Source organism: Rattus norvegicus, chromosome 6 (assembly GCF_036323735.1).
Source record: "Rattus norvegicus strain BN/NHsdMcwi chromosome 6, GRCr8, whole genome shotgun sequence".
In the NCBI taxonomy this organism is placed as follows: domain Eukaryota; kingdom Metazoa; phylum Chordata; class Mammalia; order Rodentia; family Muridae; genus Rattus; species Rattus norvegicus.
This window is the reverse complement of record NC_086024.1, coordinates 120,089,246-120,104,259: the sequence shown is the minus strand read 5'-3', so window position 1 is coordinate 120,104,259 and position 15,014 is coordinate 120,089,246. Positions and strand designations below refer to the sequence as shown.

At 40.3% G+C, this 15,014-nt stretch overlaps 1 non-coding gene across 1 annotated transcript; it reads right to left on the bottom strand.

Moving 5' to 3' along the window:
• Positions 1 to 14,629: 14,629 nt before the first annotated feature.
• On the bottom strand, positions 14,630 to 14,736 carry LOC120093277 (U6 spliceosomal RNA). Its single transcript, XR_005486386.1, has one exon. It is a non-coding gene; the product is annotated as a U6 spliceosomal RNA (small nuclear RNA).
• Between the last annotated feature and the right edge of the window lie 278 nt (positions 14,737 to 15,014).

Genomic DNA, 15,014 nt, shown 5'->3' with positions numbered 1-15,014 from the left:
TGCTGAAATTGTTTTTCAGTGGGAGAAGTTCTCTGGTAGAACTTTTGGGATGACATAAATATACAATTATATCATAATGATACCTTTATTTCTTCTTTGCCAATTTGTATCCACTTGATCTCTTTTTGTTGTCTTATTGCTGTAGCTAACACTTGTACTACTATACTGACTAGATATGGAAGAGTAGGCATCCTTGTCTTGTTCCTGATTTTAGTGCGATTTCTTCAGGTATCTCTCCATTTAATTTGATATTCAATCTTGGTTTGCAGTAAATTGCCTTTTTTATGTTTAGGTATGAGCCTTGAATTCCTGCTCTCTCTAATACTGTTAACATGAAGGAGGGTTGTATTTTTTCAAAGCCTTTTCTGTATCTAAGGAGATGATCATGTGATTTTTTTGAGTTTGTTTATATAGTGGATTACATTAATGGATTTTTGTATATTGAATCAACCTTGCATAGCTGGGATGAATCTTACTTGTTCTTTGTGAATGATGGTTTTGGTGTATTCTTGGATTTGGTTTGCAACAATTTTATTGAATATTTTTATATCGACATTCATGAGATTAGTCTGAAGTTCTCTTTTTTGTTTGCATCCTTGTGTGGTTTAGGTATCAGAGTAATTTTGGCTTCATAGAACAAATCAGTTAGTGTTCCTTCTGCTTCTATTTTATGGAATAATTTGGGGAATATTGGTATCAGTTCTTCTTTTAAGGTCTGGTAGAATTCTAAACTAAATCCTTCTGGACCTGAGCTTTTTTGTTTGGAATGTTTTAAACGATTTCTTCTATTTCCTTATGGAATGTGGGCCTGTTTAGATAGTTTACTGCTCTTGATTTAACCGTAGTAAGGGGTATCTGTGTATAAAACCATCCATTTCATCTAGATTTTCCAGTTTCGCTAAGTGTAGGCTTTTGCAGCAGGATATGATATTTTTTAGGAATTTCCTCCTTTTTGGTTGTTATGTCTTCCTTTTCGTTTATGGTTTTGTTTATTTAGACACATTCTCTGGGCCCTTTAAGGAGTTTGGCTAGGCATTTATCTATCTTGTTTCTTTCAAAGAACCAGCTTTTGGTTTTGCCAATTCTTTGTATCTTACTCTTTCTTTCTATTTGGTTGATTTCACCCCTGAATTTGACTATTTCCTACTGTCTAATCCTCTTGGGTGTGTCTATTTCTTTTTGTTCTAGAGCTCTCAGGTGTCCTGTTAAGTTGCTAGTTTAAGATAAAACTAAAACCAGATGGTTTTTGTTGTTGTTGTTGTTGTTGTTGTTGTTTTTTGATTTTTGTTTTTTTTTTACCAGCGCACTTAATGCTATGAATTTTCCCCTTAGCACTGCTTACTGCTTTCATTGTGTCCCATAAGTTTGGGTATGTTGTGTCATCGTTTTCATTGACTTCCATGAAGTCTTTAATTTCTTTATTTATTTCTTCCCTGACCAAGTTATAATTGAGCAGAGACTTGTTCAGCTTCTAAGTGTATGGGGGCTTTCTGTTCTTTTCATAGTTATTGAAGAAAAGCCTTAGGCCATGGTGATACAATTGGATGCATGGGACTATTTCAATTTTTGTGTATAGGTTGAGAGTTGGCTTGTGACCAATTATATGGTCAGTTTTGGTGAAGGTGCCATGAGGTGCTGAGAAGAAGATGTATTCTTTTGTTTTATGTTTCAGGATGAAATGATCTCTATATATCTGTTAAATCCATTTGGTTCATAGCCTCTATTAATTTCACTGTATCTCTGTTTAATTTCTGTTTCAATGACTTGTCCATTAGTGAGAATAGGGTGTTAAATTCTCCCACTATTATTGTGCGGCATTCAATATGTGTTTTGAGCTTTCATATAGTTTCTTTTATGAATATGGGTGCCCTTGCATTTGGGGTATAGATGTTCAGAACTGTGACTTTCTCTTGGTGGATTTTCCCTCTGATGAATATGAAGTGTCCTTCCTCATCAGGCTAGATAACTTTTGGTTGAAAATCTACTTTATTGGGTGTAGAATGGCAACTCAAGGTTGTCTCTTGGGAACATTTGCTCGGAAGACCATTTTCCAACCTTTTACTTTGAGATATGACTGTCTTTGCTATTAAGGTGCATTTTTTTTATTAACTTGAGTATTTCTTATATACATTTCGAGTGTTATTCCCTTTCCCGGTTTCCGGGCAAAAATCCCCCTCCCCCCTCCCCTTCCTTCTGGGTGTTCCCCTCCCAACCCTCCCCCCCATTGCCGCCCTCCCCACAACAGTCTAGTTCACTGGGGGTTCAGTCTTAGCAGGACCCAGGGCTTCCCCTTCCACTGGTGCTCTTACTAGGATATTCATTGCTACCTATGAGGTCAGAGTCCAGGGTCAGTCCATGAATAGTCTTTAGGTAGTGGCTTAGTCCCTGGAAGCTCTGGTTGCTTGGCATTGTTGTACATATGGGGTCTCGAGCCCCTTCAAGCTCTTCCAGGTCTTTCTCTGATTCCTTCAACGGGGGTTCTATTCTCAGTTCAGTGGTTTGCTGCTGGCATTCGCCTCTGTATTTGCTGTATTCTGGCTGTGTCTCTCAGGAGCGATCTACATCCGGCTCCTGTCTGTCTGCACTACTTTGCTTCATTCATCTTGTCTAATTGGGTGGCTGTATATGTATGGGCCACATGTGGGGCAGGCTCTGAATGGGTGTTACTTCAGTCTCTGTTTTAATCTTTGCCTCTCTTTTTCCTGCCAAGGATATTCTTTTTTTTTTTTTTAATTAACTTGAGTATTTCTTATATACATTTCAAGTGTTATTCCCTTTCCCGGTTTCCGGGCAAACATCCCCCTCCCCCCTCCCCTTCCTTATGGGTGTTCCCCCTCCCAACCCTCCCCCCATTGCCGCCCTCCCCCCATAGTCTAGTTCACTGGGGGTTCAGTCTTAGCAGGACCCAGGGCTTCCCCTTCCACTGGTGCTCTTACTAGGATATTCATTGCTACCTATGGGGTCACAGTCCAGGGTCAGTCCATGTATAGTATTTAGGTAGTGGCTTAGTCCCTGGAAGCTCTGGTTGCTTGACATTGTTGTACTTTTGGGGTCTCGAGCCCCTTCAAGCTCTTCCAGTTCTTTCTCTGATTCCTTCAACGGGGGACCTATTCTCAGTTCAGTGGTTTGCTGCTGGCATTCGCCTCTGTATTTGCTGTATTCTGGCTGTGTCTCTCAGGAGTGATCTACATCCGGCTCCTGTCGGTCTGCACTTCTTTGCTTCATCCATCTTGTCTAATTGGGTGGCTGTATATGTATGGGCCACATGTGGGGCAGGCTCCGAATGGGTGTCCCTTCAGTCTCTGTTTTAATCATTGCCTCTCCCTTCCCTGCCAAGGGTATTCTTTTTCCTCATTTAAAGAAGGAGTGAAGCATTCACATTTTGATCATCCGTCTTGAGTTTCCTTTGTTCTAGGGATCTAGGGTAATTCAAGCATTTGGGCTAAAAGCCACTTATCAATGAGTGCATACCATGTATGTCTTTCTGTGATTGGGTTAGCTCACTCAGAATGATATTTTCCAGTTCCAACCATTTGTCTACGAATTTCATAAACTCGTTGTTTTTGATAGCTGAGTCTGTATCCATTCCTCTGTTGAAGGGCATCTGGGTTCTTTCCATTTTCTGGCTATTATAAATAAGGCTGCGATGAACATAGTGGAGCACGTGTCTCCTTTATATGTTGAGGCATCTTTTGGGTATATGCCCAAGAGAGGTATAGCTGGATCCTCAGGCAGTTCAATGTCCAATTTTCTGAGGAACCTCCAGACTGATTTCCAGAATGGTTTTACCAGTCTGTAATCCCACCAACAATGGAGGAGTGTTCCTCTTTCTCCACATCCTCGCCAGCATCTGCTGTCACCTGAGTTTTTGATCTTAGCCATTCTCACTGGTGTGAGGTGAAATCTCAGGGTTGTTTTGATTTGCATTTCCCTTATGACTGAAGATGTTGAACATTTCTTTAGGTGATTCTCAGCCATTCGGCATTCCTCAGCTGTGAATTCTTTGTTTAGCTCTGAACCCCATTTTTTAATAGGGTTATTTGTTTCCCTGCGGTCTAACTTCTTGAGTTCTTTGTATATTTTGGATATAAGGCCTCTATCTGTTGTAGGATTGGTAAAGATCATTTCCCAATCTGTTGGTTGCCGTTTTGTCCTAACCACCGTGTCCTTTGCCTTACAGAAGTTTGCAGTTTTATGAGATCCCATTTGTCGATTGTTGATCTTAGAGCATAAGCCATTGGTGTTTTGTTCAGGAAATTTTTTCCAGTGCCCATGTGTTCCAGATGCTTCCCTAGTTTTTCTTCTATTAGTTTGAGTGTGTCTGGTTTGATGTGGAGGTCCTTGATCCACATGGACTTAAGCTTTGTACAGGGTGATAAGCATGGATCGATCTGCATTCTTCAACATGTTGCCCGCCAGTTGAACCAGCACCATTTGCTGAAAATGCTATCTTTTTTCCATTGGATGGTTTTGGCTCCTTTGTCAAAAATCAAGTGGCCATAGGTGTGTGGGTTCATTTCTCGGTCTTCAATTCTATTCCATTGGTCTATCTGTCTGTCTCTGTACCAATACCATGCAGTTTTTATCACTATTGCTCTGTAATAGTGCTTGAGTTCAGGGATAGTGATTCCCCCTGAAGTCCTTTTATTGTTGAGGATAGCTTTAGCTATCCTGGGTTTTTTGTTATTCCAGATGAATTTGCAAATTGTTCTGTCTAACTCTTTGAAGAATTGGATTGGTATTTTGATGGGGATTGCATTGAATCTGTAGATTGCTTTTGGTAAAATGGCTATTTTTACTATATTGATCCTGCCAATCTATGAGCATGGGAGATCTTTCCATCTTCTGAGGTCTTCTTCAATTTCTTTCCTCAGTGTGTTGAAATTCTTATTGTACAGATCTTTTACTTGCTTGGTCAAAGTCACACCGAGGTACTTTATATTATTTGGGTCTATTATGAAAGGTGTCGTTTCCCTAATTTCTTTCTCGGCTTGTTTCTCTTTTGTATAGAGGAAGGCAACTGATTTAAGTGATTTAATTTTATACCCAGCCACTTTGCTGAAGTTGTTTATCAGCTTTAGTAGTTCTCTGGTGGAACTTTTGGGATCACTTAAATATACTATCATGTCGTCTGCAAATAGTGATATTTTGACCTCTTCTTATCCGATCTGTATCCCCTTGATCTCCTTTTGTTGTCTGATTGCTCTGGCTAGAACTTCAAGAACTATATTGAATAAGTAGGGAGAGAGTGGGCAGCCTTGTCTAGTCCCTGATTTTAGTGGGATTGCTTCAAGTTTCTCTCCATTTAGTTTAATGTTAGCAACTGGTTTGCTGTATATGGCTTTTACTATGTTTAGGTATGGGCCTTGAATTCCTATTCTTTCCAGGACTTTTATCATGAAGGGGTGTTGAATTTTGTCAAATGCTTTCTCAGCATCTAATGAAATGATCATGTGGTTCTGTTCTTTCAGTTTGTTTATATAATGGATCACGTTGATGGTTTTCCGTATATTAAACCATCCCTGCATGCCTGGGATGAAGCCTACTTGATCATGGTGGATGATTGTTTTGATGTGCTCTTGAATTCGGTTTGCCAGAATTTTATTGAGTATTTTTGCTTCGATATTCATAAGGGAAATTGGTCTGAAGTTCTCTTTCTTTGTTGTGTCTTTGTGTGGTTTAGGTATAAGAGTAATTGTATCTTCGTAGAAGGAATTCGGTAGTGCTCCATCTGTTTCAATTTTGTGGAATAGTTTGGATAATATTGGTATGAGGTCTTCTATGAAGGTTTGATAGAATTCTGCACTAAACCCGTCTGGACCTGGGCTCTTTTTGGTTGGGAGACCTTTAATGACTGCTTCTATTTCATTAGGAGTTATGGGGTTGTTTAACTGGTTTATCTGTTCCTGATTTAACTTCGATACCTGGTATCTGTCTAGGAAATTGTCCGTTTCCTGAAGATTTTCAAGTTTTGTTGAATATAGGTTTTTGTAGTAAGATCTGATGATTTTTTGAATTTCCTCTGAATCTGTAGTTATGTCTCCCTTTTCATTTCTGATTTTGTTAATTTGGACGCACTCTCTGTGTCCTCTCATTAGTCTGGCTAAGGGTTTATCTATCTTGTTGATTTTCTCAAAGAACCAACTTTTGGTTCTGTTGATTCTTTCTATGGTCCTTTTTGTTTCTACTTGGTTGATTTCAGCTCTGAGTTTGATTATTTCCTGCCTTCTACTCCTCCTGGGTGTATTTGCTTCTTTTTGTTCTAGAGCTTTTAGGTGTGCTGTCAAGCTGCTGACATATGCTCTTTCCTGTTTCTTTCTGCAGGCACTCAGCGCCATGAGTTTTCCTCTTAGCACAGCTTTCATTGTGTCCCATAAGTTTGGGTATGTTGTATCTTCATTTTTTTAAATTCTAAAAAGTTTTTAATTTCTTTCTTTATTTCTTCCTTGACCAGGTTATCATTGAGTAGAGCATTGTTCAATTTCCACGTATATGTGGGCATTCTTCCCTTATTGTTATTGAAGACCAGTTTTAGGCCGTGGTGGTCCGATAGCACGCATGGGATTATTTCTATCTTTCTGTACCTGTTGAGGCCCGTTTTTTGACCAATTATATGGTCAATTTTGGAGAAATTACCATGAGGAGCTGAGAAGAAGGTATATCCTTTTGCTTTAGGGTAGAATGTTCTATAAATATCCATTAAGTCCATTTGGCTCATGACTTCTCTTAGTCTGTCGACATCACTGTTTAATTTCTGTTTCCATGATCTGTCCATTGATGAGAGTGGGGTGTTGAAATCTCCCACTATTATTGTGTGAGGTGCAATGTGTGTTTTGAGCTTTAGTAAGGTTTCTTTTACGTATGTAGGTGCCCTTGTATTTGGGGCATAGATATTTAGGATTGAGAGTTCATCTTGGTGGATTTTTCCTTTGATGAATATGAAGTGTCCTTCCCTATCTTTTTTGATGACTTTTAGTTGGAAATTGATTTTATTTGATATTAGAATGGCTACTCCAGCTTGCTTCTTCTGACCATTTGCTTGGAAAGTTTTTTTCCAGCCTTTCACTCTGAGGTAGTGTCTGTCTTTGTCGCTGAGGTGTGTTTCCTGTAGGCAGCAGAATGCAGGGTCCTCGTTGCGTATCCAGTTTATTAATCCATTTCTTTTTATTGGGGAGTTGAGGCCATTGATATTGAGAGATATTAAGGAATAGTGGTTATTGCTTCCCGTTATATTCATATTTGGATGTGAGGTTATGTTTGTGTGCTTTCATTCTCTTTGTTTTGTTGCCAAGACGATTAGTTTCTTGCTTCTTCTAGGGTATAGCTTGCCTCCTTATGTTGGGCTTTACCATTTATTATCCTTTGTAGTGCTGGATTTGTAGAAAGATTTTGTGTAAATTTGGTTTTGTCATGGAATATCTTGGTTTCTCCATCAATGTTAATTGAGAGTTTTGCTGGATACAGTAACCTGGGCTGGCATTTGTGTTCTCTTAGGTCTGTATGACATCAGTCCAGGATCTTCTGGCCTTCATAGTTTCTGGCGAGAAGTCTGGTGTGATTCTGATAGGTCTCCCTTTATATGTTACTTGACCTTTTTCCCTTACTGCTTTTAATATTCTTTCTTTATTTTGTGCGTTTGGTGTTTTGACAATTATGTGACGGGAGGTGTTTCTTTTCTGGTCCAATCTATTTGGAGTTCTGTATGCTTCTTGTATGTCTATGGGCATCTCATTTTTTAGGTTAGGGAAGTTTTCTTCTATGATTTTGTTGAAGATATTTACTGGTCCTTTGAGCTGGGAGTCTTCACTCTCTTCTATACCTATTATCCTTATGTTTGATCTTCTCATTGAGTCCTGGATTTCCTGTAAGTTTTGGACCAGTAGCTTTTTCCGCTTTACATTATCTTGACAGTTGAGTCAATGATTTCTATGGAATCTTCTGCTCCTGAGATTCTCTCTTCCATCTCTTGTATTCTGTTGGTGAAGCTTGTATCTACAGCTCCTTGTCTCTTCTTTTGGTTTTCTATATCCAGGGTTGTTTCCATGTGTTCTTTCTTGATTGCTTCTATTTCCATTTTTAATTCCTTCAACTGTTTGAATGTGTTTTCCTGGAATTCTTTCAGGGATTTTTGTGTCTCCTCTCTATGGGCTTCTACTTGTTTATTTATGTTTTCCTGGAATTCTTTCAGGGATTTTTGTGTCTCCTCTCTATGGGCTTCTACTTGTTTATTTATGTTTTCCTGGAATTCTTTCAGGGATTTTTGCGATTTTTTCAGGCATTTTTGCGATTCCTCTCTGTATGCTTCTACTTGTTCTCTAAGGGAGTTCTTCACGTCTTTCTTGAAGTCCTCCAGCATCATGATCAAAAATGATTTTGAAACTAGATCTTGCTTTTCTGGTGTGTTTGGATATTCCATGTTTGTTTTTATGGGAGAATTGGGCTCCAATGGTGCCATGTAGTCTTGGTTTCTGTTGCTTGGGTTCCTGCGCTTGCCTCTCGCCATCAGATTATCTCTAGTGTTACTTTGTTCTGCTATTTCTGACAGTGGCTAGACTGTCCTATAAGCCTGTGTGTCAGGAGTGCTGTATACCTGTTTTCCTCTCTTTCAGTCAGTTATGGGGACAGAGTGTTCTGCTTTCGGGCGTGTAGTTTTTCCTCTGTACAGGTCTTCAGCTGTTCCTGTGGGCCTGTGTCTTGAGTTCACTAGGCAGCTTTCTTGCAGCAGAAAAGTTGGTCTTACCTGTGGTCCCGAGGCTCAAGTTCGCTCGTGGGGTGCTGCTCACGAGCTCTCTGCAGCGGCAGCAAGCAGGAAGACCTGTGCCGCCCCTTCCGGGAGCTTCAGTGCACCAGAGTTCCAGATGTTCTTTGGCTTTTTCCTCTGGCGTCCGAGATGTGTGTGCAGAGAGTAGTCTCTTCTGGTTTCCCAGGCTTGTCTGCCTCTCTGAAGGTTCAGCTCTCCCTTCCACGGGATTTGGGTGCAGAGAACTGTTTATCTGGTCTGTTTCCTTCAGGTTCTGGTGGTGTCTCAGGCAGGGGTCCTGCCGCTCCTGGGCCCTCCCCCACGGGAGCCCAGAGGCCTTATACTGTTTCCTCTTGGGCCAGGGATGTGGGCAGGGGTGAGCAGTGTTGGTGGTCTCTTCTGCTCTGCAACCTCAGGAGTGCCCACCTGACCAGGCGGTTGGGTCTCTCTCTCACAGGGTCTGGGGGCAGAGAGCTGCTGCGGGCCGGGATCCGTGGGTGTGGGACTTTCGGTAAACACAGAATGTTCCCGGTCATAGAGTAATTCTGCTTCCGTGTGTCCCAAGCTCACCAGGCAGCTTTCTTGCAGCAGAAAAGTTGGTCTTACCTGTGGTCCCGAGGCTCAAGTTCGCTCGTGGGGTGCTGCCCACGGGCTCTTTGCAGCGGCAGCAACCAGGAAGACCTGTGCCGCCCCTTCCGGGAGCTTCAGTGCACTAGGGTTCCAGATAGTCTTTGGCTTTTTCCTCTGGTGTCCGAGATGTGTGTGCAGAGAGCAGTCTCTTCTGGTTTCCCAGGCTTGTCTGCCTCCCTGAAGGTTCAGCTCTCCCTCCCACGGTATTTGGGTGCAGAGAACTGTTTATCCGGTCTGTTTCCTTCAGGTTCTGGTGGTGTCTCAGGCAGGGGTCCTGCCGCTCCTGGGCCCTCCTTCACAGGAGCCCAGAGGCCTTATACAGTTTCCTCTTGGGCCAGGGATATGGGCAGGGGTGAGCAGTCTTGGTGGTCTCTTCCGCTCTGCAGCCTCAGGAGTGCCCACCTGACCAGGCGGTTGGGTCTCTCTCTCACAGGGTCTGGGGGCAGAGAGCTGCTGCGGGCCGGGATCCACGGGTGTGCCAAGGGTATTCTTGTTCCCCTTTTAAGGAAGGCGTGAAACATTCACATTTTGATCATCCGTCTTGAGTTTCATTTGTTCTAGGCATCTAGGGTAATTCAAGCATTTGGGCTGATAACCACTTATCAATGAGTGCATACCATGTATGTCTTTCTGTGATTGGGTTAGCTCACACAGAATGATATTTTCCAGTTCCAACCATTTGCCTACGAATTTCATAAAGCCGTTGTTTTTGATAGCTGAGTAATATTCCATTGTGTAGATGTACCACATTTTCTGTATCCATTCCTCTGTTGAAGGGCATCAGGGTTCTTTCCAGCTTCTGGCTATTATAAATAAGGCTGCGATGAACATAGTGGAGCACGTGTCTTTTTTATAGGTTGGGGCATCTTTTGGGTATATGCCCAAAAGAGGTATAACTGGATCCTCAGGCAGTTCAATGTCCAATTTTCTGAGGAATCTCCAGACTGATTTCAAGGATGGTTGTACCAGTCTGCAATCCCACCAACAATGAAGGAGTGTTCCTCTTTCTCCACATCCTCGCCAGCATCTGCTGTCACCTGAGTTTTTGATCTTAGCCATTCTCACTGGTGTGAGGTGAAATCTCAGGGTTGTTTTGATTTGCATTTCCCTTATGACTAAAGATGTTGAACATTTCTTTAGGTGTTTCTCAGCCATTCGGCATTCCTCAGCTGTGAATTCTTTGTTTAGCTCTGAACCCCATTTTTAATAGGGTTATTTGTCTCCCTGCGGTCTAACTTCTTGAGTTCTTTGTATATTTTGTATATAAGGCCTCTATCTGTTGTAGGATTGGTAAAGATATTTTCCCAATCTGTTGGTTGCCATTTTGTCCTAACCACAGTGTCCTTTGCCTTACAGAAGCTTTGCAGTTTTATGAGATCCCATTTGTCGATTGTTGATCTTAGAGCATAAGCCATTGGTGTTTTGTTCAGGAAATTTTTTCCAGTGCCCATGTGTTCCAGATGCTTCCCTAGTTTTTCTTCTATTAGTTTGAGTGTGTCTGGTTTGATGTGGAGGTCCTTGATCCACTTGGACTTAAGCTTTGTACAGAGTGATAAGCATGGATCGATCTGCATTCTTCTACATATTGACCTCCAGTTGAACCAGCACCATTTGCTGAAAATGCTATCTTTTTTCCATTGGATGGTTTTGGCTCCTTTGTCAAAAATCAAGTGGCCATAGGTGTGTGGGTTCATTTCTGGGTCTTCAATTCTATTGCATTGGTCTATCTGTCTGTCTCTGTACCAATACCATGCAGTTTTTATCACTATTGCTCTGTAATAGTGCTTGAGTTCAGGAATAGTGATTCCCCCTGAAGTCCTTTTATTGTTGAGGATAGTTTTAGCTATCCTGGGTTTTTTGTTATTCCAGATGAATTTGCAAATTGTTCTGTCTAACTCTTTGAAGAATTGGATTGGTATTTTGATAGGGATTGCATTGAATCTGTAGATTGCTTTTGGTAAAATTGCCATTTTTACTATATTGATCCTGCCAATCCATGAGCATGGGAGATCTTTCCATCTTCTGAGGTCTTCTTCAATTTCTTTCTTCAGAGTCTTGACGTTCTTATTGTACAGATCTTTTACTTGCTTGGTTAAAGTCACACCAAGGTACTTTATATTAATGGATCTATCATGAAGGGTGTCGTTTCCCTATTTTCTTTCTCGGCTTGTTTCTCTTTTGTGTAGAGGAAGGCTACTGATTTATTTGAGTTAATTTTATACCCAGCCACTTTGCTGAAGTTGTTTATCAGCTTTAGTAGTTCTCTGGTCGAACTTTTGGGATCGCTTAAATATACTATCATATCATCTACAAATAGTGATATTTTCACTACTTCTTTTCAGATCTGTATCCCCTTGACCTCCTTTTGTTGTCTGATTGCTCTGGCTAGAACTTCAAGAACTATATTGAATAAGTAGGGAGAGAGTGGGCAGCCTTGTCTAGTCCCTGATTTTAGTGGAATTGTTTCAAGTTTCTCTCCATTTAGTTTAATGTTAGCAACTGGTTTGCTGTATATGGCTTTTACTATGTTAAGTATGGGCCTTGAATTCCTATTCTTTCCAGGACTTTTATCATGAAGGGATGTTGAATTTTGTCAAATGCTTTCTCAGCATCTAATGAAATGATCATGTGGTTTTGTTCTTTCAGTTTGTTTATATAATGGATCACGTTAATGGTTTTCGATATATTAAACCATCCCTGCATGCCTGGGATGAAGCCTACTTGATCATGGTGGATGATTGTTTTGATGTGCTCTTGGATTCGGTTTGCCAGAATTTTATTGAGTATTTTTGCTTCGATATTCATAAGGGAAATTGGTCTGAAGTTCTCTTTCTTTGTTGGGTCTTTGTGTGGTTTAGGTATAAGAGTAATTGTGGCTTCGTAGAAGGAATTCGGTAGTGCTCCATCTGTTTCAATTTTGTGGAATAGTTTGGATAATATTGGTATGAGGTCTTCTATGAAGGTCTGATAGAATTCTGCACTAAACCCGTCTGGACCTGGGCTCTTTTTGGTTGGGAGACCTTTAATGACTGCTTCTATTTCATTAGGAGTTATGGGGTTGTTTAACTGGTTTATCTGTTCCTTTTTTAACCTCGATACCTGGTATCTGTCTAGGAAATTGTCCATTTCCTGAAGATTTTCAAGTTTTGTTGAATATAGGTTTTTATAGTAAGATCTGATGATTTTTTGTATTTCTTCTGAATCTGTAGTTATGTCTCCCTTTTCATTTCTGATTTTATTAATTTGGACACACTCTCTGTGTCCTCTCGTTAGTCTGGCTAAGGGTTTATCTATCTTGTTGATTTTCTCAAAGAACCAACTTTTGGTTCTGTTGATTCTTTCTACAGTTCTTTTTGTTTCTACTTGGTTGATTTCAGCTCTGAGTTTGATTATTTCCTGCCTTCTACTCCTCCTGGGTGTATTTGCTTCTTTTTGTTCTAGAGCTTTTAGGTGTGCTGTCAAGCTGCTGACATATGCTCTTTCCTGTTTCTTTCTGCAGGCACTCAGCGCTATGAGTTTTCCTCTTAGCAGAGCTTTCATTGTGTCCCATAAGTTTGGGTATGTTGTACCTTCATTTTCATTAAATTCTAAAAAGTTTTTAATTTCTTTCTTTATTTCTTCCTTGACCAGGTTATCATTGAGTAGAGCATTGTTCAATTTCCACGTATATGTGGGCATTCTTCCCTTATTGTTATTGAAGACCAGTTTTAGGCCGTGGTGGTCCGATAGCATGCATGGGATTATCTCTATCTTTCTGTACCTGTTGAGGCCCGTTTTTTGACCAATTATATGGTCAATTTTGGAGAAAGTACCATGAGGAGCTGAGAAGAAGGTATATCCTTTTGCTTTAGGATAGAATGTTCTATAAATATCCGTTAAGTCCATTTGGCTCATGACTTCTCTTAGTCTGTCTACGTCTCTGTTTAATTTCTGTTTCCATGATCTGTCCATTGATGAGAGTGGGGTGTTGAAATCTCCTATTATTATTGTATGAGGTGCAATGTGTGTTTTGAGCTTTAGTAAGGTTTCTTTTACGTATGTAGGTGCCCTTGAATTTGGGGCATAGATATTTAAGATGAGAGTTCATCTTGGTGGATTTTTCCTTTGATGAATATGAAGTGTCCTTCCTTATCTTTTTTGATGAGTTTTAGTTGGAAATTGATTTTATTTGATATTAGAGTGGCTACTCCAGCTTGCTTCTTCCGACCATTTGCTTGGAAAGTTGTTTTCCAGCCTTTCACTCTGAGGTAGTGTCTGTCTTTGTCTCTGAGGTGTGTTTCCTGTAGGCAGCAGATTGCAGGGTCCTCGTTGCGTATCCAGTTTGTTAATCTATGTCTCTTTATTGGGGTGTTGAGGCCATTGATGTTGAGAGATATTAAGGAATAGTGATTATTGCTTCCTGTCGTATTCATATTTGCATGTGAGGTTATGTTTGTGTGCTTTTCTTCTCTTTGTTTTGTTGCCAAGACGATTAGTTTCTTGCTTCTTCTAGGGTATAGCTTGCCTCCTTATGTTGGGCTTTACCATTTATTATCCTTTGTAGTGTTGGATTTGTAGAAAGATATTGTGTAAATTTGTTTTTGTCATGGAATATCTTGGTTTCTCCATCTATGTTAATTGAGAGTTTTGCAGGATACAGTAACCTGGGCTGGCATTTGTGTTCTCTTAGGGTCTGTATGACATCAGTCCAGGATCTTCTGGCCTTCATAGTTTCTGGCGAAAAGTCTGGTGTGATTCTGATAGGTCTGCCTTTATATGTTACTTGACCTTTTTCCCTTACTGCTTTTAATATTCTTTCTTTATGTTGTGCGTTTGGTGTTTTGACAATTATGTGACGGGAGGTGTTTCTTTTCTGGTCCATTCTATTTGGAGTTCTGTAGGCTTCTTGTATGCCTATGGGTATCTCTTTTTTTAGGTTAGGGAAGTTTTCTTCTATGATTTTGTTGAAGATATTTACTGGTCCTTTGAACTGGGTGTCTTCACTCTCTTCTATACCTATTATCCTTATGTTTGATCTTCTCATTGAGTCCTGGATTTCCTGTATGTTTTCGACCAGTAGCTTTTTCTGCTTTACATTATCTTTGACAGTTGAGTCAATGATTTCTATGGAATCTTCTGCTCCTGAGATTCTCTCTTCCATCTCCTGTATTCTGTTGGTGAAGCTTGTATCTACAGCTCCTTGTCTCTTCTTTTGGTTTTCTATATCCAGGGTTGTTTCCATGTGTTCTTTCTTGATTGCTTCTATTTCCATTTTTAATTAAAAATATGGAATGCTTCACGAATTTGCGTGTCATCCTTTCGCAGGGGCCATGCTAATCTTCTCTGTATCGTTCCAATTTTAGTATATGTGCTGCCGAAGCGAGCACAAGGTCCATTTCTTGTATGCAGTGAAATTATGGATCCTATTTGCATACACAGTCTGTTAACTTGTATATTTTTATAGGTAAGTTAAATCAATTAATATTAAGAGATACTAAGACAAATGACTGTTAGTTCCTGTTGTGTCTGTTTCTGTAGCTGGCTTTATGTGCGTGTGGTTCTCTCCTCTTGGTTTTCTTATGAAATGATTAATGTATTATCTTTTTTTGGTTTAGGTACCATCATTTTGTTGGAGTTTTCCTTCCAGAATATTCTGGATTGGTAG